We start from the raw sequence: 28000 nt of genomic DNA on the forward strand, positions 1-28000 counted from the left end.
ACCATCTTCCATCTTATCAATATCCGCGCTCAAGATAATGTAAATAAGTTTTACAATATGTAAATGGCGCTAATTTTTGCGAAGGTCGCTCGCAGACCTCGCGAATACCAAGCTGACCTCGCGTTTATCACTGTGATATGATGATATGCGCTAGCGCACTTACTACTTCATGATTTTTATTGCTATTCTGTCTTTGGTCCTGACAAGATCCGATACTACGTGATAGTATTAGCAGTTTCTGTGTATATAAACAAACATGTGGAAAAAACAGTTGGCAAGTGAGTAGTTTTTGTTATTTATATCATAGACTATCATTTTTTCTATTGCTGGGCGAATGCTGAGGCTTTTCGTCTTGATCACTCACCTAACTTCAATGTGGATGCAAATATTTTACGTGAATCAGTAAGCATTTTTCAGCACATTCTATGTTCTAAAGAAAGATGTAAGTAGTGTATACTTTATTAATAGTGTGTAAAGAAAACTTGGAACTATTGTAGTAAAGCTTATTATAATAATAAGCCTATTTAATTTTTGGAAAAACCTACGTAACGTTTGCATTATGTAGATACTTACCTAATAAGTTTTAAATGAACATTAAATCACGAGTATAAAGTAAGACCTATTTGCAGATTTCTTTAAAAGAAAAACCTGTTTCGTAACCGTCTGTATTTGTCGTATTTTAAGTCTCAGGCGTTTTTCTTCTTTAACCTTCAATTGGGCTTCTTTCACAATTCTCTTTTTCAGACGGCCCTGAATTGAGTTATAATTAAGTATTTAAATGTAGCTTTTAGAAAACTTGAAGGCGTATCTGCTTCGTTTAGGACTACGAATCAAAAAAGGTGGTACTCGAGGTCATATTATAGCGCATAATTTATGTAAATCTATGTTCTTCGGATAAAAAAAAAAATTAATCCATGACCTGGGCAGGATAGCATAATAAAGTACAAACTAATATTATTTGACGACATCAATCTCCTCAATAACTCCTCTGCTTTACCTTCTCCTCCTCATCAGGATCATATGGGTAAACCGAAACAAATTATACACCTAAACTTTCCTTAAGAATCACTCTATTGATAGGTGAAAACCGCATGAAAATCCCTTCAGTAGTTTTTGAGTTTATCGCGAACATACAAACTAACACACAAACAGACAGACGCGGCGGGGGCTTTGTTGTATAAGGTTTAGTAATAAGCCCCTTGGCCTATATAATTTTCGTTATCAAAAACTTTTATACGCAACAACAAACAAAAAACAAAGCACCTAAACGATACATTTAATTTAAAAATAGTTACCCAATATCCATTTATTGCTTATCTTTATGTAAATCGGAAGTCTGTTATTAGGTCAAAGTAATTGTGCTTATTAAAATCGATATCTACATTATTAACTATACCAATGTCCAATATTGCGCTTCATTGACATTTATTCAACGAGTATTTTGGCCCAAAATAGTATGAAATGGAAACTTTAATGAGATTTCTGTGAACGACTTGGCTAATGACGGTATATACCATCGCCCTCAATGTTAACTGTACATCGGTGGACCTTAATGCCTTTTGGAATAAGGTCCACCGATGTACAGTTAGGAGTGTTGCTGATTGTACATGGCTCTTGTACCATTTGTAATGTACAGTCGCCATCAGATATATCGGAGCAGCCAAGGCGCTCACAGATATCTGAATACGCCTTTATTGTCAAGTGCTCGTTCAGATATTTTTGAACACTTCGGCCGCTCCGATTTGTCTGATGGCGACTGTTATAGTGATGGGCTGCGGAAACATTCCCGCTACCAGTAAGTTTCCATTTGGGAATATTACTAGTAAGTTACCAATGTTACCAGTAACATTCCCAAAAGGTGGTAACATACGAAACTGATGATAGTAATGATTTCTATGAGATAAAATAAGGTTAAAAAGTTATTATCATAGTACAACGAGTTATGTAGGTACATAAATATGTCTTTCTCTTTCACACTTGGCATCTGTTTTCTCTTTCACTCAATCTGTTTCTTATCTCAATTGTTACCTGTACCCCTAGTCAGGGGGTTAGTCTTATCTAGAACACGGGTTAGAGTGAACGTATTATTTGTGGTAAGGTGATAACTAGTGGATGGAGGACTGGATATGTTACAATGAAGCCGAAAAGTCAAGTGTATAGTCATTTTACCCAAAATACTATAAACAATAAAAAAAGTTTCACTTGCAACTTTTGCAGTGTTGTGTACAGCTTTCGAAACGCAACAAAATTTGCATGTCATATTCTGAAATGTAAAAAGAGTCCCCAAGATGTAAAGGAGAGTTTTAGACAATATGACAAAAAATCAACAACATTATGTGACACTCAACTATCAAGTGACAGTGACCGTGCCTCTACATCGCAACATACAAGAGATATAAGACCAGCATTGATGGACAAAGATGAGCAGGTAAATATATTTTTATCTTAATATGGATCGTACCATAAAAAACTGACTCTCTTTTCATAAATTCCATATCAATGGTTTTGCTAGAAACGATAGACTACTCATACTGAATAATTGCATTATATTTCTATCATTTACATTTTATTTTTTTATTTTATATAAACAAAATAAGTTAATGGCCATGTGCAAATAAATACCACGACTCTTTCACTGTTATGAAGTGGTCATTGTCTAAAGGCGTGGTGATTCTTTTTAAATATGACTAGCTAAAACAATGGCCAGGACAGCGTGGTATTTATTTATTGCGAATATAACCACTAGTACTCTTAATGTACAGGGCATTTATTATATTTTTGACGCTTATTGTTTCAGATGAATATACATAAAGCTGTTGCAAGAGCAATGTATGTAACTGGCACACCTTTCTCTCATTTCGAGCACCCGCTATGGAAAGAAGCATTTCATTTGATGAACCCTTCATACGGTCTGCCTTCGAGAAAGAGATTGGCTACATCGCTATTAGATGAAGAATATTCAGAAGTTCAGAGTGACATAGTGAGCAAAATCAATCAAGCCAGTGTTATTCACTTATCCATTGATGGATGGTCTAACCTAAGAAAAGAATCTATTTTAAATGTGATTCTTTATGCTCCGAAACCATACTTTTACAAATTTATAGAAACAAAGGAACAAAGACATACAGCCGAATATTTATGTGAAGAAGTCACAAACATAATCGAAGAGTTTCACCCGTCAAAGTTCGTTGCAGTTGTCACAGACAATGCTGCAAACATGGTCAGATTTAGGAAGCTCTTGCACGACAAATATGAACAAACTATATGGACAGGATGTTTGGCTCATACCCTACATTTATTTGTTGGAGACTTATTAAAAATCATGAAAATACGTCGGATTTTTGCATTTACAGTGAGAGTTATAAAAACAGTTACACGATCTCATATTCTTGGAGCAGAATTCCGAAGACTTGCGGAAGAAAAATGTATCAATACATCTCTTCAGTTACCAGTTAAAACAAGATGGGGCAGTTATTTAGCATGCCTTCAAAGCTTTATAAAATCAAAAATTGTTTTACAAAATATCACAATAAATGAATCCACAACATCTTTAAGACCATACAGAAATAAAATATTAAACGAAGACACATGGACAGAGCTTCGCAGCCTGGAATGGTTTTTAGACCCCATAGTCCAATGGATATTCATTCTAGAAGGGGACTATTTCGCAGTACACTTAGTTTACAAAGCATTTAAAGAATTAGATGCATTGCTTAACAATTACCAAACGACAAATCTTCTTGAAAATAATTTAACAGATTTAAAAGCGAAATTTGAAGAACGAAAGGCAAATGCTCTGAAACCTATCCATTTTGCAGCGACAATACTGGACCCGAAGAATCAAGGAGGACAATTAACAGATCAAGAAAATGTTGATGGATGCGAAATCATATTTAATTTTGGGAATGAAGCAACTAATATATTAATGGAATTATCTGACTACAAGACTCACAAAAACATCTGGGCAAAGGATTTTGTGTGGAAAATGGCAGCGACTACAGAGCCAGTCACATGGTGGGAAACATTATTTTCCCATACAGCTTTAGGTAAAATTGCTGTTAAAATACTAACCATGCCTGCCACCTCTGCAGCGGTAGAGAGGTCCTTCTCTACATTTTCCAACATTCATACGAAACGAAGGAATCGGTTGAAGACAAACAGAGCGGGAAAATTGACATATATATCCCATAACTGGAAATTGTCTCATCAATCAGCATCACAAAAACCTATAGACCGAAGTATTACGACCAATGAGGATATTCCAGACGCTGATACTTCTGAATCTGAAGATGATTTTTCAGACGTTGAAGATGTGGAAGATTTAGATTCAAGTACATCTAATGACGTTTTATCTACAGATTGAATATTAATATTTTAATAACAATATACAATATTTTAGTGATGTAAATTATACTAAATAACCTGTTGTGTAAATTTATAGTTGTTGATTTGTGTCCCTATTTTAATATGAAAGTAAAATATTTTTATTAATGTAAATTATAGTAAATAAGCTCTTTTGTAACTTTTTAGTTGTTGATTTGTGTACCTGATCATGATCTGTATTATTATAAAAAATGTACAAAGCTTATTTTATTTTAAATAATTTAATTAATATTTTACATAAAACTGTAATCATTATTATACAAAATGTTGATTGTTATATTTTAATAATTAAACTGATTTATACACATATTTTCTTTAATTTTACACAGTTAAGCATTACTTTATCGTTATTTCCAGATAGTATTATTCCCAGTAACTATGGAAAAATACCTGGTAATATTGGGAATATTACCGGTAACATTGGGAATTTACTCTCTCAGAGAATCCTTGACTGTTATATGACTGTAAATAATAGCATTGTTATTTATTTAAGTATTTAACACGAAAAAAGATATACAATTCTAATAATTTTTCCAAAGTTTCTCAATGTTACCGATCGGGGGTAATGTTACTGGTAGCATTACCGGGAATATTCCCACTTTGAGTAAGTTACTGGTAACGACCCATCACTACGACTGTATTATATTTACGTACTTATAATCATTATAGTTTATTGGCGGTTGAAATAATAAGATGTGAGAGAGCTCATCAGAGCTGGCAGCCACTGTGTCGGAGAAAAATATTAAAATGGAACTAAAAAAATTCCATACTTAATTGTTGCCATGTTTAAGCATTTTACGTTAAAAATATGACAGTTATGTAGGAAGTCAAGGAAGTGGCGCCCTCAATAAGTTGTATTGTATTGTATTGTAGCTCGGGCGATTTTCCGCAACTCGACGTCTTGCGCCTATTTTGCGTGATAACCTCAATAAGTTACTATAATTTCTTGTCAGATTATAGCCATGAGCCTAAATTAAAGAGGTACCTATTAGGTAAGAACAGTAAAGCAAATAATCAACGTGAGTGCAAAGGTAATCGATATTCAATTCCATCTACTTCGTTTATTAGCCCTTCTTGATGGTATGGTAACCTCCAAGCGTTCCATCGATCAACCGCGAAGGAATTAGTGCATGCCCTTCCCCACGGAAACCTATTAAAACGCGATGAAAACCTTATGAATGTGTCCGCTGCTAAATCCATATACTGTAGTTTCTGTGCAGTTGTATTTTTAATTACCGAGAGGAAATTGACAGTTGTTAAATATTATTCAAACATAATGATGTCGTAAAAATGTGTTAAAGATAGTTCTTTTAATCATTCACACTCACACATTCACTCATTGATAAAAAAATATCATGCGCGTAAACGTAAACGTTTAGTCTAGCTAATTAAAAATATTACTCAGGTACTTCAGGCGTTTTATGATTATGATGTATGACTTTGTATGTAAACATAGCTCAAGCACCCTAACGAAACATTAGACCAATAAATATTATTAATTTATAAAGGAAAGGGGCGCCGCGTTTACATCGTGTTAACCGCCGCGGTGGGTAGTAAACTTCACAAACGCCATGTTTTATTGTCCATGTTCGCCCGCTTCATAAATGCCTCCTACATTCGGTGGTCTCTGCTAAATGACAGTACATAAACCTTATTGCAAAGGTATAAGGTCCACCAATGATCAATAGTGTTGCTGTTGGTACATTCGGTGCTGACATCGGGGGGCACGGCAGTGCCCCCGCCAAGTCGAGCGCGAAGCAAACACTGCCGTACCATCCTTTACTGGAACCATTTCGCCGAATTTTCAGGCCCCTATTTGAGAACCTCTGGATAAGACCAGAACGCAGAAATTTTGGTCATCCAGTAAGCTATAATCACATACTTAAAATCCAAAATTTCAAGTCTGTAAGTCATTTAGTTCCGAAGTTAAGCGAAAGCAAAGTTTCGCATTTATGAAACTCACTCATGATCATCAGAATAGAACTAGTACTTCCCATAAACTCAGAGAGCTGAAATTTGGTACAGAGTTAGGGTTTAATGGCCACATAAAGGGAAAACCTAAAAATATTGCAATATCAGTCACGTTTTAAAGATCTAAGAACTGCATAAGTAAGTTTGTAATCCCATATAAATATATGATATTACAAAGTTACTGTTGCAGTTCCTACAAATAGTAGGTAAAGTAAAGTAAAGGTACACTACGATGTACGATGTGAGTATGAATGAAGATATGTTTAGTTATGATATGTGTATACATAGTATGGGTATGAGTACCCGAAAAGAAGGACTGCCTACAAAAAGAGATGAGATCCCATCAAAAACATTACATGTAAAAAGGTGCAAGTCTCGCAACGCTTTCACTACAAAAAAGTTTTGAGATGTAATGTGAAACCAAGTCGGTTATTTTAATCAGTGCCAGGGGGTGTTAAAACCGTATCAATAAGATATCTTTAATTTGTAATACGTATAATGACTTGGCCATCGCACGGCTGCATAATGACAAAAGGATCATCGTCACCTATTAAAAATAATTCTATTTGAACATAACGCTAGCGCTAATTGCAGTTTAAGCATTACACATATTTACGAGTACGGTACGAGTAAAGCATTATGTGCGATTGCCAAGTCATTATATGATGATTAGTGACGGATTACTGATTATTATTTAATTATTAGATTTAATGAATGGGCAATACGAAAAACTGTTGCTACTGTACAAGAATCAGAACCGGAAAAAAAGAAAAGAAAGATTTGTAATAATAAAAAAACTACTCCTAAAAAGAAAAAAAATGTGTTAAATAAGAAAATCTAATAAAAAAAAACAATATGCCCACGTTTCTACAAAAAGAAGTGAAATCCCACCAAAAACATTCTGTAAAAAACTAGCCAAGTCTCGATGGAGCTGCTTGTTTATCTCTAAAAAGTAATGAAATCTAGACAAAGTCGTGCCAAGTCTAAGGTTCCTTACTGCGATTTCTTTATTATTATAGTTAATGTTGTGTGACTTGGCCGTTGAAGGGTACACAAGGGTACAAAACCAGGTGCTCCATGACACCATTGCACCAATCTGCCATTGCACCAAAAAGAAGTGTTTATTTCAGGCTCGCCCATACATAAGTATTATTGAAATACGCAGCTTTATCAAGCCTACAATTGACTGGTTATTGAATCAACGTTTTCCAAGCGGCAATTTTCCATCGTCAATGGGTAGCGGTTCTGGCGACAGATTGGTGCAATGGTGTCATGGAGCACCTGGTTTTGTACCCTTGTGTACCCTTCAACGGCCAAGTCACACAACATTAACTATAATAATAAAGAAATCGCAGTAAGGAACCTTAGACTTGGCACGACTTTGTCTAGATTTCATTACTTTTTAGAGATAAACAAGCAGCTCCATCGAGACTTGGCTAGTTTTTTACAGATTCCAATTTCAAGTTGTGGCTCGAAAAACGCCTCAATCGGTGACGTGTGACGTCACTCGGTTACACAGCTGCGCTCGGCTCGACGTCAATCTCGAATTCTTGATTTCTGTAGACAAATATTAGCCTGCGTTACACATGAACTTAAGTGTAATTATTAATTAAAAGGCTGTAAAATATTCATAACGCTTAAATAAAAAATGAGACGAGAAGATATTTTCCTTTAGCTTTCCTGAAAACAGTAGTTTCGTAAAACATGACGTTTGAGTTTGTCTTGAAAACCCTTTGGTTCTTCTAATATTTGCCTCAATTTCTTGATATCTCTAGATAAATGAATTGTACTTACAATTATTTCAATCATCTCATCTATTTTTGCGCACCTTATCATGCTGTCTTTATTGCGATTTTGTTTAGTGGTAAGGCCTGTTCTACCATTCTGGCCGTCGCGCATTTAACCAAATGTCGAATAAAACACGACACGTAGCGAACTATCAATAACCGGGCGTTGTTTAAAATGCGCGCGTCGTCAGGGATTTGGCACTTCGGCGCGAGCGCGGAATTTATTATCGTTTTATAGTCTTCGTCTTGTTTTTGATGCATCGCTTTTGATTTTCGAGTTTGCAACGAGAATCTCGAAATATAATTCATTCAGATGATATGAGAAAATGTTATTTTAATTTGGTAAAATTATTTCGGAATGGAAAAATAAATGCCAGACGCAAAATTTATCTTACATTTACGAAAAGCAAATAGAACTTTAAAACATCTGATTAATTTGCACAGCGTGAAAAAGTTGATGTATCTATTACTACGTAGGTAACCCAACTTTTAACATATACACAGAAAATGTAATTCATTTGTAAGAAATGTTAAATTACGAAAATAACTGCAACCAGCATGGTTTCACACCGCTTTTGTTCTCAACAGATTATACGTTAACCGCTGGATAACTATTTAACATTTCCTGGACCATACCATACAAAGCAACTAACCTCCTCCTTTATCTAATAGCGCTAACTTTGGCTGCCACCGCCCGAATGGGGATGGAACGTGCCGCATAACGGACCGCTTAGAACAATGCATTTAAGATGTCACAGCGATACGATACTGGCTGCGTAGCCAGCATGCCAATCGCTTACGCTCCGTAGCGATCGAAACGCAACTGTCACTGTCGCACTAATGTGGAAGAGTGATAAAACTGATAAAGAGACACAAAGCCTTTCGTTGTCGAAGGCGTCGAAGCGATAGCGATTGTAAATTGTAACCTTGGCCAGATCTGTCAGTGTCTAAGTGAAGTTTTTGGTTGAAAAACATGTCAAATCAGTATCGTATCGCTGTGATATCTTATAAGCATTGTTCAAATCGGGCCATAAAGGTCATACGAGCCCTAGAGAGCGTAGGCGTAGGAACATCTTGTTATTGCACTACCCATAATATCCCGGCCGACGCCCTTCTGGATGTTAGGCTGCTGCTCCATTAAAGATATTGGAGCTGAAACGGTCAGCGAGCTGCTACGAACATATGGTCAGTCAGTAAGAACCACGAAAACTATACTCATCCTTTTCTTTTGGGTGCTAGTACTAGTGTAAGAGAAAGATAGTATGATTCTCTCTGTCTATGATTGAAATGAGACAGTTTGCCTAAACTATATTTCCTCATTCGACGCTTTACAAAGAGACCTTAACTTTGTACGCAACGAGACAGATATTTTTATGAGGTTCTTGTCGTTATAGCGGTAGCATTGTAATGTAACATATCGAGGAATGTTGAGAAGAAGCAATAAAATATACGATAGTAGGTATTTATTAGTTAATCATCATAATATGTTATAAAACCGCCTGTTGCCTGCCTCTATCATTAATCAATTGTTTTCTTTTAAGCTGCACAGCCTGGCAAAAGAGTAGAAATTAAAAAGTGGCAACACTGTAATGTCGTCCCTTTCAAATCAATTTATATAAGAGAATGGGGCGACACTACAGTGTTGCCACTTTTTAATTTCTACTCTTTGCCAGGCTGTATCTTTTACTTAGGTGTGCCAATGAAGAGTAAGTACCTATATCTATCTATGTTTACACCCTTCAATTACGCATCTTTGTTACATCTCTTGTGGACCATCGCCTTAGGCAAGTACATATTCTGGAGCAGACTTATTTTTCTCGTGCGTGACTTGATTTTGTGGACGTAGCGTGCCAACACAAATCAAAGGCTCCAAATCATATGCTGTACAGCAGCAATAGTTGCTAAGTGGGCGAGGTGTTCAAAGTGATCTTAACGTGACTTTATTAAGAGAATAAAGGCGCGTCAATTCTGAACACCTCGCCCGCTTAGCAACTGCTGCTGCTGACGGTACATGAAAATAACATGTTTATATAGCATAATCTGTTGAGAAGGAAAACGGAATTTTGTGAAACTTGCTGTGAGTTTCTATAAATATTTAATGGTTGAATGTGGGTATTTTATCATACACATTTCCTTTATCCCTGTATAGCGAAATGCCAACGTTATTTTTAACTTAAAGCGTGGAAGGAAAATTCTTGTAGAAGAAAGTCAACATCGCTTACAACTTTTCGGCCAAGTTTCAGTTCCGTCACTAGAAAAAAACCTCCTTTGTGATAATATTTTCTTTTAAGTGATTAAAACATGTGCATTTCGAAGTAGAACTGCATAAAAATAAAATATATCGACACAAACAATCAACTGTTTATTGAAAAAAAACAATTGTTTAATTCATAAAATCACTAAAATTCAAAAAAATATTTAAAGTTTTCTAAATAAACAAATGAAACGGGGCTCGGTTCGGGTGGGTTCCATTTTGACAGCTCGCCTCCCCGCCGGCCCGCTAACACCAATCTACAAGTGGAACGACGCCCCCGCGTCAACCGCCATCGAATGTCCAAGGATCTTTCACTATCATTATAGCAATAATCGTCTGAAATAATACACATTTACTTTCACTGCCATATTTGTATACAATGGGAACACTGATATGTTGCTGGTTCCTTTGAATAATTTTATACTTCTACATCCGGTATTCGGCTTGATATGTAATTGACGATATTGCGGTTTTAAGGCAAGGAATATCAGATAGCGAAAAAACTAGAGCTAGGTCTTTTAGGAAAAATGATTTCCTTTTTAATACACCTTGTCCGCCCAAATACAGATTAATTGCCGAGAGTTTCCAGTGGGTATAAAAATATTTAAGCTAGTCCGTGTGAATCGAAAGCTCTCTTCTCTGGCTTTCGTTTACCGGGACATACGGAAAGAGCCAACGCAAGGCCTTCAATTCAAGACTATGACAATTAGCTTCATTACAGTAGGATACCACGTCCTGCCTACACAATATATAAACATAGACCAATACAAGTTTCCAATCACTTCTTTCCCAAGATTGACATTTAAATATTAGCATTAAGGATCGACGGTGAAAGGCGTAACATTAAATGTATACAGATTGCGGAACTCTAATTAGGTACTAACACTTCCCATGCTGGATTATTAATGCTACCGCTATTACGCCTTCTAGACACAGTGAATTAATTTAATCAGTAATCTCACTGAATTGTTATTTTTATTTTATTTTTTGAAGTGAAAACTTCTTTAGCGGCGCTGTGCTTTTTTTGTGATGGCGAAAAAATGTTAAGCTCGCGACAGATCACGTAACCGTATGATTCCTAAGACGTAAGACGGACACGTGACCTGATCAAAAAAACTGTTACAATGTCATTGAGTTTTCACTTCTGCCGTCACTCCCGGCGTTGTTTTTTTTTATGTAAAGAAGATCTTTGTGATCAATCCTAATGTTCTGCAATATGACTTGACTCGGTCAAAAGCCGTGTGGGCTCCTCCGTCATAGTGTTCTTACTGTTTCTACATGAACAGGTCATCGGAAAGGCTATGTGGGCTAACTCGAGCTTTCTTTATGGTATCTATCACTTATTGCAAAATTGTCGCTATGGTCACACGTACCGATCTGCCGCATTAATTTAGTCAACTTCAAGGGACTTGAGATCAAAAGGCGTCCATTCCAGTTATTTATTTATCATTTTAAATCAGGCAACAAGGCCCATATTAGCTATGTTCAGCCAAGCACAAACTTGTGCCTCTTCGCTTCTCGTGACTCAAAAACGATTCTGCGCTTTTTCTGTCAGTGCACTACTGGATTCCTCTGGATCGGCCACGCTTTTCCCAGTGAAAGCACAGTAGTGTTCCAAGTATTTTTACTGTAAACCCTACGTAAACAGATTTGATTTTATCTGTAACAGGTAACAGTAGGTGTAACGTTCGTTAATGTTCCTTTAACATAACGGGCTACACGCTAATGGCTCCGAATGTTTGTTAAACCGAAACAGATATTGTTGTGTTAATTGCTGATAAAATATATTATGGCTCCTCTACACGAGGGGCCAACGCCGCCCACTTCAAGGGACGCAGCCATGCGGTAGAATGAGATAGCAATATCACTTGCTCCCTCTAACGCATAAATGCGTCCCTTGGAGTGGAAGGCGTTGGCCCATCTTGTAGAGGAGCCATTAAATGGAAAACACTCGCGGCATGTTGGTTTTTTCGGACATGAAGTTGATTTACTTATTTCAAGCATACCTTTGCTAGAGTTGACTGTAAGTAAACTATAAAAGTCAACTCGAACAGCTAATTTTAACAGCGGGGATAATGTAGTATACTATTTGGCATTAATTGAGCCCATAGTCTAATAAAACATGGTATTCTGTTCACAGAGTGACACAAGCCTATGTCACAATAACATTGCCACTTTATCGCATATTATCGTATAGCGCTGTCGCACGATGACGTAGGCTTGTGTCAGTCACGTGACCACGAAAAGACTGGAAGAGAGTAGACATGCGCGAAACAGTACTTCGAAAAGTGATGCTATATCACATCACTTTTCCGAACACGTAATGGTACACTGAGATATCACATCACTCATCACTCGAAACATGACCCGACCGTGGAACAGCGCTCGGGCGCGCGCGAGATGGCCATATTACAGCTATCTCTTACATTACACAGCGCATCTACAGCACTCTAGTGATTCTAGGCGTCTCGGATCCGTATCGGCGATCGATCTATTTATTACGCGTTGCGTTTTGTCACCTTTATGTGAAAGATTTTATGTTAGTTATTATAAATTATAAAATAATGTAATTATGTAATATGTATGTAAGTTTCGGAGGTAGATAATTGCCTATGGAGCTTCCCGATATGGCGAGTATTCTATAACAATGCGTACATTTTGCTCGCTTTGGTTCTGTCTCCGTAAAGTGGTTCGTTTATAGCCATTTTTTTTAATAGGTCAATCAAGTTAAAGTCACCAATAGTCCGTAAAAAAGCGATTACTCACCAGCACTAATACATTATCAGAATATTGCCATAACGAAACTATTATTTACACCTTTCACAATTTAATTTAAATATATTTGCAATTTAGTTGACTCAGTCTTTATAAACAACTCGAATTTCTACAGTCAGTCTTGATATGCACTAATTAACAATTAAATTAAAGGATAAACAAGTATTAACTCGTACTTAGTTTGCCGCGAACCGCGAAAGTCAAGCAAACTATCAAACATTTCACAACAATAATAATAAACGATTTTCTTTTCGTCAAATTCAAAATCGCAAATAAATTACTCCATTTGACCGCGTCCTTCTTGTATTATAAGAAAACATTTTAAGCTCTACGCGGACGCATTAGAGTTCTAAATCTATTGCAGAAAATCATATTCGTAAAAATATTAGTGAGTGACAACTTAAACCGCGCCGATCGGCCGAGCGGACCTATCCGAATGGTTCCGAAGATAGCCGAAAGCATCGCAGAGCGAGAGCGAGCGAGCACTGAGTGCGAGTGCGAGCGAGATAACAAAGCAATGATGGCATGGCATGGCGAACAAACATGACACTATCACAAGTGACATTACACATTACGCGCTCCGTGCGTAGACTTGATCTGACCGTTCATATCGGCGAGTCAATGTATTTGGAATTGAATCCATTTCGCGCGCTTCGGCCGGTTGTTGGCGTTCGCGCGCTCGGTGCGGCTCGCGTGATGCGTGATGTTTGAAGTACTGGTTGATTTCGCGGAGAGATACGTAATGCCATATTACGTGTTCGAGAGATATCTCATTTGTGATATTACGAGCATTACTTACACATGTCTAGAAGAGAGTACCAGGCGGAGTACTCGTATATTATTATACCATGAATTGAGCCACAATCAAGTGTTTTGTATTACCAATAAGTCAGTGACGTATAGAGTCGGATCAAGAAAAGTCTGCAGCGGATGTGATAGCCCACGCAGTGTCAGTGTTATTTTAACGTCAAACCTCTATGAAATTATGACGTATAAATAACACTGACTCTGCAGGGGCTATCAAATCCGCTGCAGACTTTTCATGGTCCGATTCTATCAGTGGCAGTGTAAATGAATAGATATACTCGTCCCATACATTAAGGATGATAGATGATAAGGACATAAGATAAATACGGTGCTCTAAAAAGAACTGACTGCTGTCTGGAATACATTTATATAAACTAAGAACTTTTGATGTTAATTTAAAACAACTCAGAATAGAAACACCATTCTTACAAATTAGTAGGTACTTAGTTTAAATATCGGGTTATATCATTGTTGATAAGATAAGATAATAAATGTCACTTACGCGCAATACGGAATAAATAATCTTTAATTTTCCCCTCAGGGCCGATTGGTGAAAAAATTTGGCATTCATATTCGCTATGTTTGTTTTGTACAGGTGTATTTTAAAGCCGCGGTGGCCTTGGTATGAACGATTTAACATTTTGATTGTCAAACAATGGGGAGTCGAAATGACTGCATAAAATTACGAATTACTTAGGTAATGTTATGTTTGTAACTTTGTATTTAGTTTCGAAGGTTGCTTAAACGGTTTCGTGGCGTTTAAATTTTCGGTTGTTTGTATTTCCGGATCTCAAAGGTTGTCTAGAAATGGTCGAACACCCGGGGGCCCAGAGCGGCTACCGCGAAAACCGAAATTCGCAAATTGCGGGGATCTTTCTCTTTTACTCCAATGAAGGCGTAATTAGAGTGACAAAGAAAAATCCCCGCAATTTGCGAACTTCGATTTTCGCGGTTATAGCCCAGGCCCCGTAGACAACATGCAAATCGCTAACGCTACGTAGCGAACGAAACGCAACCGTCACTGTTACACTAATATAGAAGAGTGATAGAGAGACACAAAGCTAAAATTTCGTGAAATTTGACTGAAATCACTTTTTCCCCATGTTTGCTGCGGGGTCCTTTTAATATTTGTAATGCACTGAGAAACGTCTGAATGTCGTGTTGGGTCAGTCAGCCTGAATGTCGGATAGTTTAATTAATTATTTCCAAATGTATTCATGACGGGTATTGTTACGAACACGCGTTGCCCGTGTGATCGTTAAATTTAAATTCCATTAATACATTTGTATGGATACGTAACAAAAGCAGTAAATGCGAAATTGTGTTAAATTTGCACATTGAAATAACTAAGTAAGGTATACCTACTCGTATAATACAAGTCTTATTGTAGGTATTTAATAATTTTGTTACAAAAGACTCGTTTCCGCTAGAATTTTTTAATAAACATGGGGAAAACTAGCTTAAATCTGTGATGCAAATCGTTGAACTATTTTTGTGATGTGTCGGCAAAAGGAGATATACATACATATACCTATTTCGTCTTGCCTTTATCATTATTACGCGAAACATTCTCGATCTACGGTATCTTAGTACCAAAAAGTAATACCAAACTTCACCGTAGCGCATAGTATCAGAAATCTAGAAACTAACAACATTCACGTTACCTACACTAGGTATATCATATTGGCATAGTTTTTTGTGGAGCGACAGCAATTTATTAGTGCGTATCCAGAGCCAGACAAGTGACCAGTCGCGTCTGGTTAGTGGTTAGTAGGGCGATGGGCGGGCCGCCGCGGCTAGTCGCGACTTTGCGTCGGCTCTTTAGCCTCTTACTATTTATTTATAATTTTTATAATATATTTTATATCGAATATGCGCTCGTTCCTAGTACTCGCGATTCATAGGTTTTGACTGACATGCTAAGCGCTGAGCTAAGGCATAAATAATTTACGAAATATAGAAGAATATTTACGACCCTATTAATTAAAAAATGCTGTAGTTTATTGAAAAGGCAAAAAATACGTTAATTAGATATAATAAGTTGTTGAACGATGCGACGATCGGCTTAAAAAAGTTTAAAACTCGCTTTATATAATGAATACGAAGATAAAAGTTTACGTTATATTTTTTTTCTTTAACTAAATGCTTTGTAAATAACAGCCCAGGATTCCTTCTAAACTACACCGATATATGTTACCCAGAAGTACATCGTAACATACGCATCGCCGATGGAATATAAATCGAAGTCGTAAGCCTTTTCCAAGTTTTCCAGTCTACGGAGATACGCGCTTTGTGATAACCGAATTATACGTTCCATAATACATGCGGTCCCGATACCTGATCTATTGTAATATATACGATATTTCCTAATCTAACGGCTCTTTGAGTACAGCGTCCTAAGCCATTCCTAGAATTAAAGTACGTTATCATAGCTCAAAATAACTCGATCTCTGGGAATGTTTATAACGAAATATCTCGAAAATCTCACATTCGCTCCGAAATAAATGCACGTTTCTGCAGTTGTGCAACTTACTGTATAAGGAAAATGATGTATATCAATTTCGTGGCGTATTAGTCTTATAACTTATAGTGGGGTGAACTTTGAGACTTTGTGCTTCAACTGATTGACTGAATAGATTGACTAGAAGATCATAATCGTTATTTAATACAAAGACTTTAAATAAGTGTTTTAGACATTATATTCTTCTTCTTCGTGTTAGGGGCTATATTAGGCTCCAAAGCCTATGTATCACTGCGACCATCCCTGATCTTATTGTGATCGCCACTTACTACGACTGTCGATTCAAACCTGCAACTTCAAGCAGCTGGAGGATCTTTTTGATCTCGAGAGACTTTAATTCCTCCGGGCTCAATATGTGTCCGCCCAGGATTAAGTCACGATTACGCATCAGGCAAGGGCACTCTGTGAGGATGTGCAAGGGCGTCTCCTCTGCCTCCATACAGAGTCTGCACCGCCCCTAGACATTATATTAGTTGGAAGAGACTGTAAATCCATGGTCCGTAGGGTAATCCCGATAGCGAACATCTAATCATTTTACATGTTGCGAAATATGGTAATTTCTGTTTATAATTATGTAGGTGCCTATTACTAGCGATCTATTATCACGTAGAAGTGTGATGATGATGAGTTTGTTGTGTTGATCGATGCTTTGCTAATAGTGATAGCGGTACAGCCTGAAATTCGGGAATCAGCTGCAAATGGTGTTAAAGGTATGAAAATCGGCACGATTAATCTTTAGGCCATTTGAATCAATTTGACCCGTAGCACCAATAAAAAAAAACAAACGGAAAGGAGTTATGACGACATCTTTTTTTTTTATGGAAAAATAAAAATTATTGTTCAGAAACCTATCGTGTGTGGTATTAAATGAAAGGGCATTTTAAGCCGGTTCTAAAAATATATCACATTATTATATTTCCGTCACTTGCATTCAATTAAAATTAAAATAATTTTCAAAACATACCAAGTTTGGGTTCCTCCAGATACGAAACCGTTGAATTATTTTTTGCGAAATATACCTCAAGTAATACCCAATATCCTCATATCTAACCCCAAGAAACCAATTTCGAAAATATTTAGTTGAATTATTTTTTATTTTATTTTTTATTATTACAAGTTGTGATATATCAATCTATCAATGAAACGGCCTCCTAGCCTAGTCGATAGTGACCCTGCCTATGAAGCAGGAGGTCCCAGGTTCGAATACTGGTTAGGGCATTTATTTGTGTGTTCACCATCATCATCATACAAATAAATTCCCATATACACATACACAAGCCCTGGTAAGGGCATTTATTTGTGTGATGATGATGATGAACACACAAATAAATGCCCTTACCAGGATTCGAACTTGGGACCTCCTGCTTCATAGGCAGGGTCACTATCGACTAGGCTAGGAGGCCGTTTCATTGATAGATTGATAGATCACAATTTGTAATAATAAAAAATAAAAATACTAAAACTTAATATTTTCGAAATTAATTTCTTGGGGTTAGATATGAGGATATTGGGTATTACTTGAGGTATATTTCGCAAAAAATAATTCAACGGTTTCGTATCTGGAGGCGCCCAAACTTGGTATGTTTTGAATATTATTTTTATTTTAATTGAATGCAAGTGACGGAAATATAATAATGTGATATATTTTTAGAACCGGCTCAAAATGCCCTTTCATTTAATACCACACACGATAGGTTTCTGAACAATTTTTTTTATTTTTCCAGACAAAAAAAGATGACGTCATAACTCCTTTCCGTTTGTTTTTTTTTATTGGTGCTACGGGTCAAATTGATTCAAATGGCCTAAAGATTAATCGTGCCGATTTTCATACCTCTAACACCATTTGCAGCTGATTTTGGTCAACCGCTACTACTATAAATGGATTTTCCGCTTGCGGGTCGGAAAAACTATTTTACATATTAGTTTCTAGCACACGTTAGGTACTTATATAGGTATTGCTAGAGCTAGGTTATTGATATATTCGTAGGTACAGTTATAGGGAGTTGCCATTTATTAACTTAATCAATACCAATCTTTTTTAACTGATATATACTTACTAACTAAATACAGAATAGATCCATCTACCTATTCACACACTTCAGAACAAATGTTTCGGGTGATGAGTTTCGGAAAAGGGCTTAGGATTAGGGATGTACCGACTAGTCGCCGACTAGTCGGGAAAGCCGACTATCCGGCCACATTTGTAGTCGGCGATTAGTCGGCGACTAGTCGGCAAAAATGGCCGATTAGTCGGCACTTTATTAGTGAAAGAAAAACAGAAAAAATGAAACCGTCAATATTTAGCATATTATGTCTATTTTACCAAAATACCTATTCAGGGTGTGAAAACTTTTGTTCATATAATTGACCGTTTGATCGTTATCGTATGGTGGTGGTGGCTGGTGTTTTCTTCTACAGGTCGATCTCAACTGATTCTCGTGTAATTTCATGGCCAAGTTCTATACTTAAAGGATTTTATTATAATTCAGTTTTTATTAATGTGTTATTGCAAATTTTAGAGACTTATAAACAGGGCACGTTGCTCGTAAAAACGCTGACCACAGGGGATAGGTTCTTAACTGGCGACTACGTACGAGAAATAGAGCCTTGGAAATACCTCCTACAAGTTGTACCTACTGACGATCTGCTCAGGATCGCAAAATAAAAGAAAGACAGAAATTGAACGAGGATTCCTGTAATAGGTCTTTGAACCTGTAGAGAATACCTTTTAGCCAAGCTAATATATGAATTGCGCAACCAAAAGAGCAAAACTATTGTTTTTCACCTAAACTTATACGAAACTAATAATCTGGCCGACTAGCCGACTAATCGGCCATTCGAGCGCCGATTAGTCGGCTAGTCGGCTAGTCAGCCAAATCAATAGTCGGTACATCACTACTTAGGATACATTCTATCTCAAAGCTCCCAAGCCACCCGCAAATAAAGATATTCAAGTATCTGCGTCGCTAAAACCGCTAAAATCTTCGCGCGTCTAGTCGCAGCTCTGAAATATTTATCATGGCATTTGAGGCCGGTTTAGGTAGGAACAAACTGTGATCAACATATTACTACGAACAAGATTGTACGATCGTACATACATTTTTACTGGGATATAGTAGCGATTCAACAACAATACAATTGGGTTACAACATTCATTCATTACATTCAAAACACTGGTATGGCCGAAAAAGTATTAGAACCTACGTACCTAGTAGAAGTTTCAAACACTATTGTAAAGGTTACATTACAATCGTTACGCGTGTAAACACAAATATGAATATACCTACCTAAACCTATGAGGAATGTCTCCCAGCTAATCTGTTAATTTATTCAGTGGAAATTAAAGACTCAAATAGACGAACCTGTAAATACATATCAGCAAAAATCCTCACCTATTAAATATAAAGACATTAAAGACCATAAATAACACAAAATACCACAAATATATAAAACAAAACAGTCGCAATACTTTCGCGCAGGAAAAATCGGCTATGTCCGGACCTATTACGGTGCGCAAACCTTTACATTTCTGATCACAGAACGTTGGCCTAATTCTCCTTTTCACGTCGCCTATTCATCTCATTCGCTGTAACCATTTCTCGCCAGTATTCGTTTTATGTGCCCAATCCGCACATTGTTTATCTCTAGTATCTCTACCTACTTCAATATACGATGACTCACTAAATAACGAGCGTTCTGATTTAAATAACCTTATCTCGTCGTATCTAATGTTTAAAAACGACTTTGTGATTATGTTTTGGATTATTTTTATGTTTTCGACATGGCCGTTACGAATTGGTGCCATTAATCTGTCTAATCTTTTTAGTTTAGGTTTCGCTGCCTCGTATTTATGAAAAGGCGAGAGACAAATTATATTATCGCTTTAAAATACCTAAATCTGCGGTGTTTTCCATAATATTTAGTACAAAGGCCTTTTTTTTGGGAACGCCCTGACACATTTTTTTTTTCAATTATGAACCCATGGATCCTATTAGGACTTGTTTTTTTGAGGATTTAATGACAAATATTTCAGCAAAAGGGGTTTTCAGCTCCCATCTAAACCTTGCCCCGCGCTAGGAACCAAATAACCACGTAACTGCAAATTCTTACATCGGTATAGAGTTTTTACTCACGCCAATTCCAAGTTCCAGTAAAAACCAATATTTATTCAAGTAATAAATGAGATTCCGCTCAAAGGGAAACGAGCGTTTTAATCAAACATAATAAAACACCTATCCGCTGACGCGGCTGCAATATCCTTCAATTACTACTCCATACCCCTATGCAGCTATACCAAGGGCGGTATTCTGAGTTTAGAATATATTAAATGTTTTGATATTGATTGATAATACTGGAACCAAAAAACCCCATCTATATTAAAGCGTTTGAAAAGGTATGTCTTGGATGCTCTAAAGCCCTTCCCACCCGGTCTGATATGATCGTGCTGGTAAATTACCTACAATGAAATGTCCATTTAACACATGACACTAGAATTTATTGATAAGGAGATAAGAAAGATAAGAGGAGGATAAGAATTAATTCATATCTCAATTTTCCGGTTGGAAAGGGTTTTGGGGGAATTATTCCTCTGTGGAGTATCCAGGTCATACCTACCTACTTAAATAGGCACTCAAATATAGGTGTTCAACTGTTCATGATATACTCGTATTTCCGAATTAGCATCATTTTTAGCAATTTTACTACATTATCAATAAAATAGAAAATGAGACTGATACCTGACTGCACAGTCAAACTAAATGTAATAGTTTTGTGGAGTTGTAATTGTAACTTTCTAATCTATAAAATAATAAAATAGTGCGCGCGAAATGCACTGCGCCATTCGTCGTCCCACTTGCACTTATTCGTGCAATATCAAAACTTGAACTAACTGTAATATCAGAATACCCCAACGAGGGGCGCACGCTCAAGGTCGGAGGGTGAGATCCGATTTGTGTTTTATTTATGCATCGTCTATTTTAACCCGCACCTATGGCTGAACTACGAATACTACGGGTATAAATAGGACGGTGATTTGTCTATTCTAATTGTGTTAATGTGAGCGCGAAATGTCTTTGTGTAGTGTAGGTACCTACCTAGCTGTTTAACACGTGATCGTCTTGGTGGCAGTTGGTTCGACTGTGTTGATGAAATGAGAAACTACTGGAAGTACCTACTTGGACAAAGGAATGGATTAGTCTAAAATTATTTAATTATGTTTAGCCGATTGCGACCGAGCATTTTGGGTAGATAATATTTTTTAACTTAATTTCTAAACTAAAGTACCTTAATTTAAAAACGCATTTTACATAATATAGTTCACATTTGATAATAATGTCGGCTAAAAGTGTAAAATTACTATTTACTTACAACCATAATGGAAAATGCAGCATTTTATTTTATGCCTATTTTTGTATACATTAAAGTTAAAAATAAATCAACTTCAGAAATAGAATTAATCTTAGTCAACAATAAGCTCTTTGTAAATTATTTCCACAGCTGAGAAATCTATCTTCATCATTGCAATAGCACTGTCTAACAGTGGCGGCGCGTCAAACATATCCATAGGTAAGCCGGGGCTAAGTTGGCTTACATATTTCCTTTACAGCTGCGGAAACGTCCAAAAACAGGCAAGCCTGTGGGAACCGGCTTTTATGGACGCGCCGCCACTGCTGTCTAATAAATGTCATTTGTATTGTCTACATTGCTAGATCTCGACTGTTCATTTTCTTTCACTATGCATCGTTAACAATATAAACCGATTTCATAGTTCACCTGGGTTGCTGTGGTTAGTGAAACCTCGCTTAGCGACCACGAGCACTAAACAAACTTTGCAAAAAACAAGGTTGTGCTTGAATTGCTTGTGCTTCGCCGTCGCTCGGCGCCACCTTGTTTTCCGCTTTTCCCCCCCTTTTTTTACGTTTTTCGCGGAAGCTCTTGTGCCGAAACAATGAATTTGTGCGGCGTGTTTATATTCGGCTCGTATTTCAGTGAGCTTTTATGTTTAGTTTTACTCTTTCCCATGTTCGCTTTTAGTGTTCCCTATTAAGGGACGCTAGATTAGGGATTTGGGATATTTAACGGTGTTGCAGCTTTTGTTTTCTTAGCTTTAAAATAATTTTACGTGGTTTTAGTGTGGAAAGTAGTTTTTTTTTTCGATACATAAATATTGAGATCAAGACAATAAAAAATCTGTAGGTAAGATTCAGCATTTTGGCTAATATTTGCACTTATTAATTTCCAATTTACATGAATCATCAGAAACCATCGCAAGTATGTTGTTTAATGTACTATTAATGTACTTTCCTGACAAAATAATTATAATTTAGTATAGGTACTTCATAATATATTAACATATTACTTATTTTAATATTTACCTTTAACAAATGAATGAAACGTAGATACTTACAGTATTTAACAGTGCAGAGGCGAATTCCTACTTAGTTCAAAATTCTCAAACCACAAAATTTCAAACAGCGAACTCAAATAGAGACAACACTAATGAGCAAACTCACACAATCCTAGACACATTCAGTTTGGAACCAGAAATAATATAAACCCTCTTAATCACCTTGTCATAATTTCAACATTTTCAACGCTACAGTCCAAACTAATGCCGCCGCTGGAGCGCGCCAACGCGTGAGTGGCTAGCGTTCCACGTGCAACCATGTTATACTTCTTGCAGTTGGATTCAACGAAATTAGACTTTATAGTCATAGTGATAAGTGTTAGGATTCTTGCATTCGTGAGAGCCACACTGTTCTCCGATGCAATAATGATACATATCAACTACCGGTCCATTGCGCTTACGCTGTTTTGGAGTTAGACATAGCTAGCGAGTCACCACTTTCACAGGCGTATGTCACATGGCTGTGCACTTGGAAATTGAACGTTAATCCAATGAAGTAAAACTCAATTTCAATCTACCCAAATGTATATTACGATATCGCTGGAGGTGGCGATTCCCAAATCTCAGATTTTAATGGCTTTCGATAATTTATGTCGTCTCGTTTAGCGAAAGAGTGTCGATATTTACGCGATGTTAGGCATGAATGATCTAATCGCACAAGGAAAACGGAATAATGCATTATGAAATGTTTCATAACGATTTTTATTAATATTTTCCTTGTAAAAGTACACATAATAAGTTGAAAATTTCAAATGTTTGAAGCATTTGTCATTTTGCTAAATACCTACTACTTATCTGATCACTTTATTATTTTATTTTAAAACTAACATAATTATAGGTAATTCATAAATATCAACATATGCGCGAATCACCATTTTTGAATAGCCTAGACTCTAATAGACTATACTATAGGTATTTCTTTAAAACATTAAAATTTTGTAACCCATATGTCAGGTTTAATAATATATCTCCTAATTTTTCAAAACATACTCGTAGGACATAACACCATAAAAAACTTACAAAGTTGATAGCACAATCTAGTACGATCTAAGTATTTAGTACTTAATTTTACCAAATTCGCGCCTCACTTTAACGATGACCCATCAAGCGTCAAGGAACTAAAGAGTAAATGATTAAATATATTTTTTGCAAGCAACGGTGTAAGCCTAAAGTGTAAACAGATCTTCGACGTCGACTATACAAGTACTTACACCCGAGAGCCTACCGCGAATAACGTTCGACGTGTTGCCTCTCTGTCACACTTTGAAATTCGTATAAGTGTGACAGAGGCAACACGTCGAACGTGGTTCGCGGTAGGCCTTCTGAATGTAGGGGGTAACGCACGCGCTCTTGACAAAAAGCCGAGATAAAAACGACACGAACGCGAATCGCCGTGTCTAACTAATCTCGGGGCAGTGACCCGCGGCGTTACGACTTGGGAATAGGCTTCCGTTGAACTCTGCCCTTTCAGGATCGCGATCGGAGCTTGTAGCCTTGGGAACCAGGGTTAGTGTGATCTGTTGATCTGTTTTATGGTAGGTGTACCTATATTAGTTACTGATAGTAGGTTAGCACTGTTGGCACTGGCAGACACTTTTGCGTAGGTAGAGCATTATTGCTGCAGAATGCTGCAGTATTGCGGCGTGACATTACTGCCGACTGCAATGCAGCGGAACCTGAACGGTACCTTAAGGCACCTTTATTACCTAATAAGGGTCCCACAGATTACCAGTTCGCTGGACGATATCAGCCTGTCAGTTGTTCGAAACTGTCACCTTTTGCAATTAACTGACAGGCTTATATCGGCCAGCGAACTAACTGGTAATCTGTAAGCCCCTTTACAAACGCGTGGTACGGTCAAGGAATTGAATATCAGTAGGTACCGTTCCGTACCTTGTCACAGTGACAATAGTATGAGATCTCTAGCGACTTTCATATTGATTGTTACTGTGACAAGGTTGGAAATGGTACTGAAATTAAATTCTTTGGCTGTACAACGACAAGACAGGTTTTTTTTTCACTTGGTCGCATAAAACTGTTTGCAAAATGTATGTCTCTGATCCCGTCGCCTTCAATGCTCACTTTTAATACATAAGTAATTGGAAGACAATTTTATATTGCCTCTGACTCTGAGGCAAAAGCTCCGTATCACTATCTGGAATAACAGCCCACCGCCCTTTGCCTTCATTACCACTGGCGTGCGAATCCAAAAGACCTTATGTAGGAGAAATAGAGAACATTTTGCTTTGTTCCCGAGAAAACAGGCTGTGACCTAATTGTCTTAGGACTTTGTTTTCTTAACCTGCACGGCTTTTGTAATCTGCTGTAGCTTTTTATCCTTGCTATACATACGTAAGTACCTAGTGGAGTTTTTTAAGGAATAAAGTTATCGTATATGTAGCTGAATGTAGGAATAAGGTAATTACAATTAGGTACAGTCCAATCTATATTAGGTAATAAACAGTGTGTTATTTATGTTATATTTTGGATTTTTGACATTGCTTACTTCGGTAATTATCGTATGAATTCGATTTGAGAAACTTTCGATTCGATATTCTAGCGAGCGAAGATTTATTAAGTCATAATCCAGTGTACCCAAGTATCTAATTTAATAACGTATTCATCCCTACATCTTATAATATATTATGTAGGTCACATATGCGTAAAATAAACATAAAATGTCACAACAACAATATTGTCCATAACAATATTGTTCTTCTGTACGGATATGATGGTCGTTCTTGTCTACGTGACAGCGTGATAAAACGGTGTCCGTCACTTTCTATCCCATGATGTTAAAAAGTGACAGTTGTTTTATCACGTGGATAAAGATGGATAAAGCCATCCATAATACGCCGGCTGGAAAGAGCTTTGTCAATATTGTTGATCGTAGCCGCGAAACGAGCTGAAATCGATTCTGTGAAACATGATGTTCGATTTTCCTGTTAGGCATGTATTTATCTAATTAATTAACACATAAAAAATTTATTAATGTTCCAGTAAGTGGTGATAGATACCTATTTACATTGGTTGATGCGGATGTCGTGAACTTCCCTTTCAGCCCGCGATGTCTTTCACAGCCACTTGTGAAGATACATTTACATTATACATATATCATGATAGTCTATTTTTTTAATGTATTTATAATTCAGTGTAATTTTTCGGACGTTAACGAATGTTTAATGACATACTTAATGACTGGCAAAAGGTTATCGTTGAAAGGGCGTTATTTTCGCCATTGTCATTCAATCAACTTCCTAAATCTTTCCCAATTTCGTCACTTATAAATCTTCTAAAGATCTCATAAAACTCTGATATTGCTTTGAAGTTATTTTTCCTCTTAGATATCCTGTTTTGTTAGTAAAATATTCGCACTAGAATCATTATGCCGTGGCCGTTGCCCCGCGGGTCACCGACCGCCGCTTGCCCCGAATGAGAAATACCGAATCTATACTTTGCGTCATTATTCTATGATGTTTACTCGTGAAAATAATTTTATGGCCTTTCTATTAGATTCGTTTCGTTATTTAGTACGCGGCTTCATATGGTAGGTTTTACTCGATTGCGTGTTTGTACAGACTGAAACTTTGGTAATTTAAGCTGCCGTGTTTTCCAGTGATTACCTACAATTAGGTTAGGAGCTACATAAACATATACTAAGAGACATAAACAGGACAAAGAAAGGGTAAGGGATGTTTCAGTTTCAAGTGACTTATTTCTATTTTGCAGTAAGTACATATCTAAATAGCCTTAACTTTTTAAGTGAGGTCATATGTTTGGTAGGAATTCAGGCAACTAACCACCATAGATTTGGCAATATTTCAAATAGTTATGATACTTTCTCGATATTCAGGTTGTCTCTTCTTCTTTCTCCGGCCTTATCCCATGTTCAATTGGATATCCAATTGGATTGGTTGGTCTCGATATTCAGGTTGTGTTTAACAAATATGCTCATTCCATGTGCATATACATATATTATATGTTATATAATCATTTTTATGACTAATTAATTCACAAAATAACAAGCTTTCGCATAAAAGATTACGAAAACAATAAAATAAACCTTGCGCATACGAGGCAACAGAGCAATTCTACCGACTTTACAAATTTAACATGCAATGTAATAGTTATTAGGCAGAAAGGTTTACGGTCTCGCTCGAAAGCCCGTGGGAACACTCGGACACCGTTACAAAAAAAAAACAATTACTACCAACAAAAGCCGCCTACTACAATGTGGCTCGGAGAGTAATTTACACAATCTCCTTTTCAGTTTAATAATGTTATCTTAATCTAAACCTTACTCCGTTTAGTTTAATCTGATATTTGAACAAACGTGACAGATTAAATAGTGAACTTGGAAGATTGAAACTGAGGAGTTGAGGGCACGGCACGTCCACGTACTACGAAGATGTCGATTAGCATATCTAATTGACGTGAAACGCGTAACGATAGAGATATTAGAATACCATCACATTTTTTCATAATATTTAAATTTTCTCCAATTTAACTTTAAATAGCGAATCTTATAGTCATGTGCTTCTCTAGAACCTGTGTACAGCGAATAAGTGGTTTTGCAAAATCATTACTTATTTGCCTACTTTCAACACTTGTGCTACGTACACCGTTAATGGTGGGTGTTTTGTGCTTCATGTCAATAAACTCCATGACATCACTTGGTTTTGTATAAAGCTTTCACACATCACAAAATTCCCCACTACATACAAAATATCTGGGTTTTTTTAAAGTACAAAACGTTAAATGGTTTCTGATGTCTGTGTAACAATCTTAAATTAAGGAATTTGTAAATAATTGCCTTTAAATCCTCTGCTTTAAACTACCGATTTGCAAATTAATCATAATTGCCTTTTATTAGATATAAATGTCACTGTAACGTATTGACATAATTAATTGCCTGTCATACGTTGCAACAAAATTCGCAAACTATCAATTAATTTATTTTATTAAATTTATTACGTAGATATGATAATAATGTATGCTATATCAATGGCCTGATCTACCATGCCCATAAATGTTCTGCAATAAAAAGTGCGCCTAAGGCAGGCGAACCGCGGTGGTCGAACAGCTACCGAAAATAA

The 28000-nt window shown here is 36.7% G+C and overlaps 2 protein-coding genes across 2 annotated transcripts in view; both read left to right on the plus strand.

Moving 5' to 3' along the window:
- Positions 1 to 28000, plus strand: part of LOC134671578 (uncharacterized) — a 296112-nt gene that overhangs the window by 242139 nt on the left and 25973 nt on the right. The window lies entirely within an intron of this gene.
- LOC134671307 (NEDD8-activating enzyme E1 regulatory subunit) overlaps positions 23680 to 28000 on the plus strand; it is a 112014-nt gene continuing 107693 nt past the window's right edge. Inside the window, exon 1 of the mRNA XM_063529132.1 lies at positions 23680 to 23691. The gene's annotated coding sequence lies outside the window, so the exon portion shown is untranslated. The remainder of the gene's footprint in view (positions 23692 to 28000) is intronic.

Source organism: Cydia fagiglandana, chromosome 15, assembly GCF_963556715.1.
Source record: "Cydia fagiglandana chromosome 15, ilCydFagi1.1, whole genome shotgun sequence".
In the NCBI taxonomy this organism is placed as follows: domain Eukaryota; kingdom Metazoa; phylum Arthropoda; class Insecta; order Lepidoptera; family Tortricidae; genus Cydia; species Cydia fagiglandana.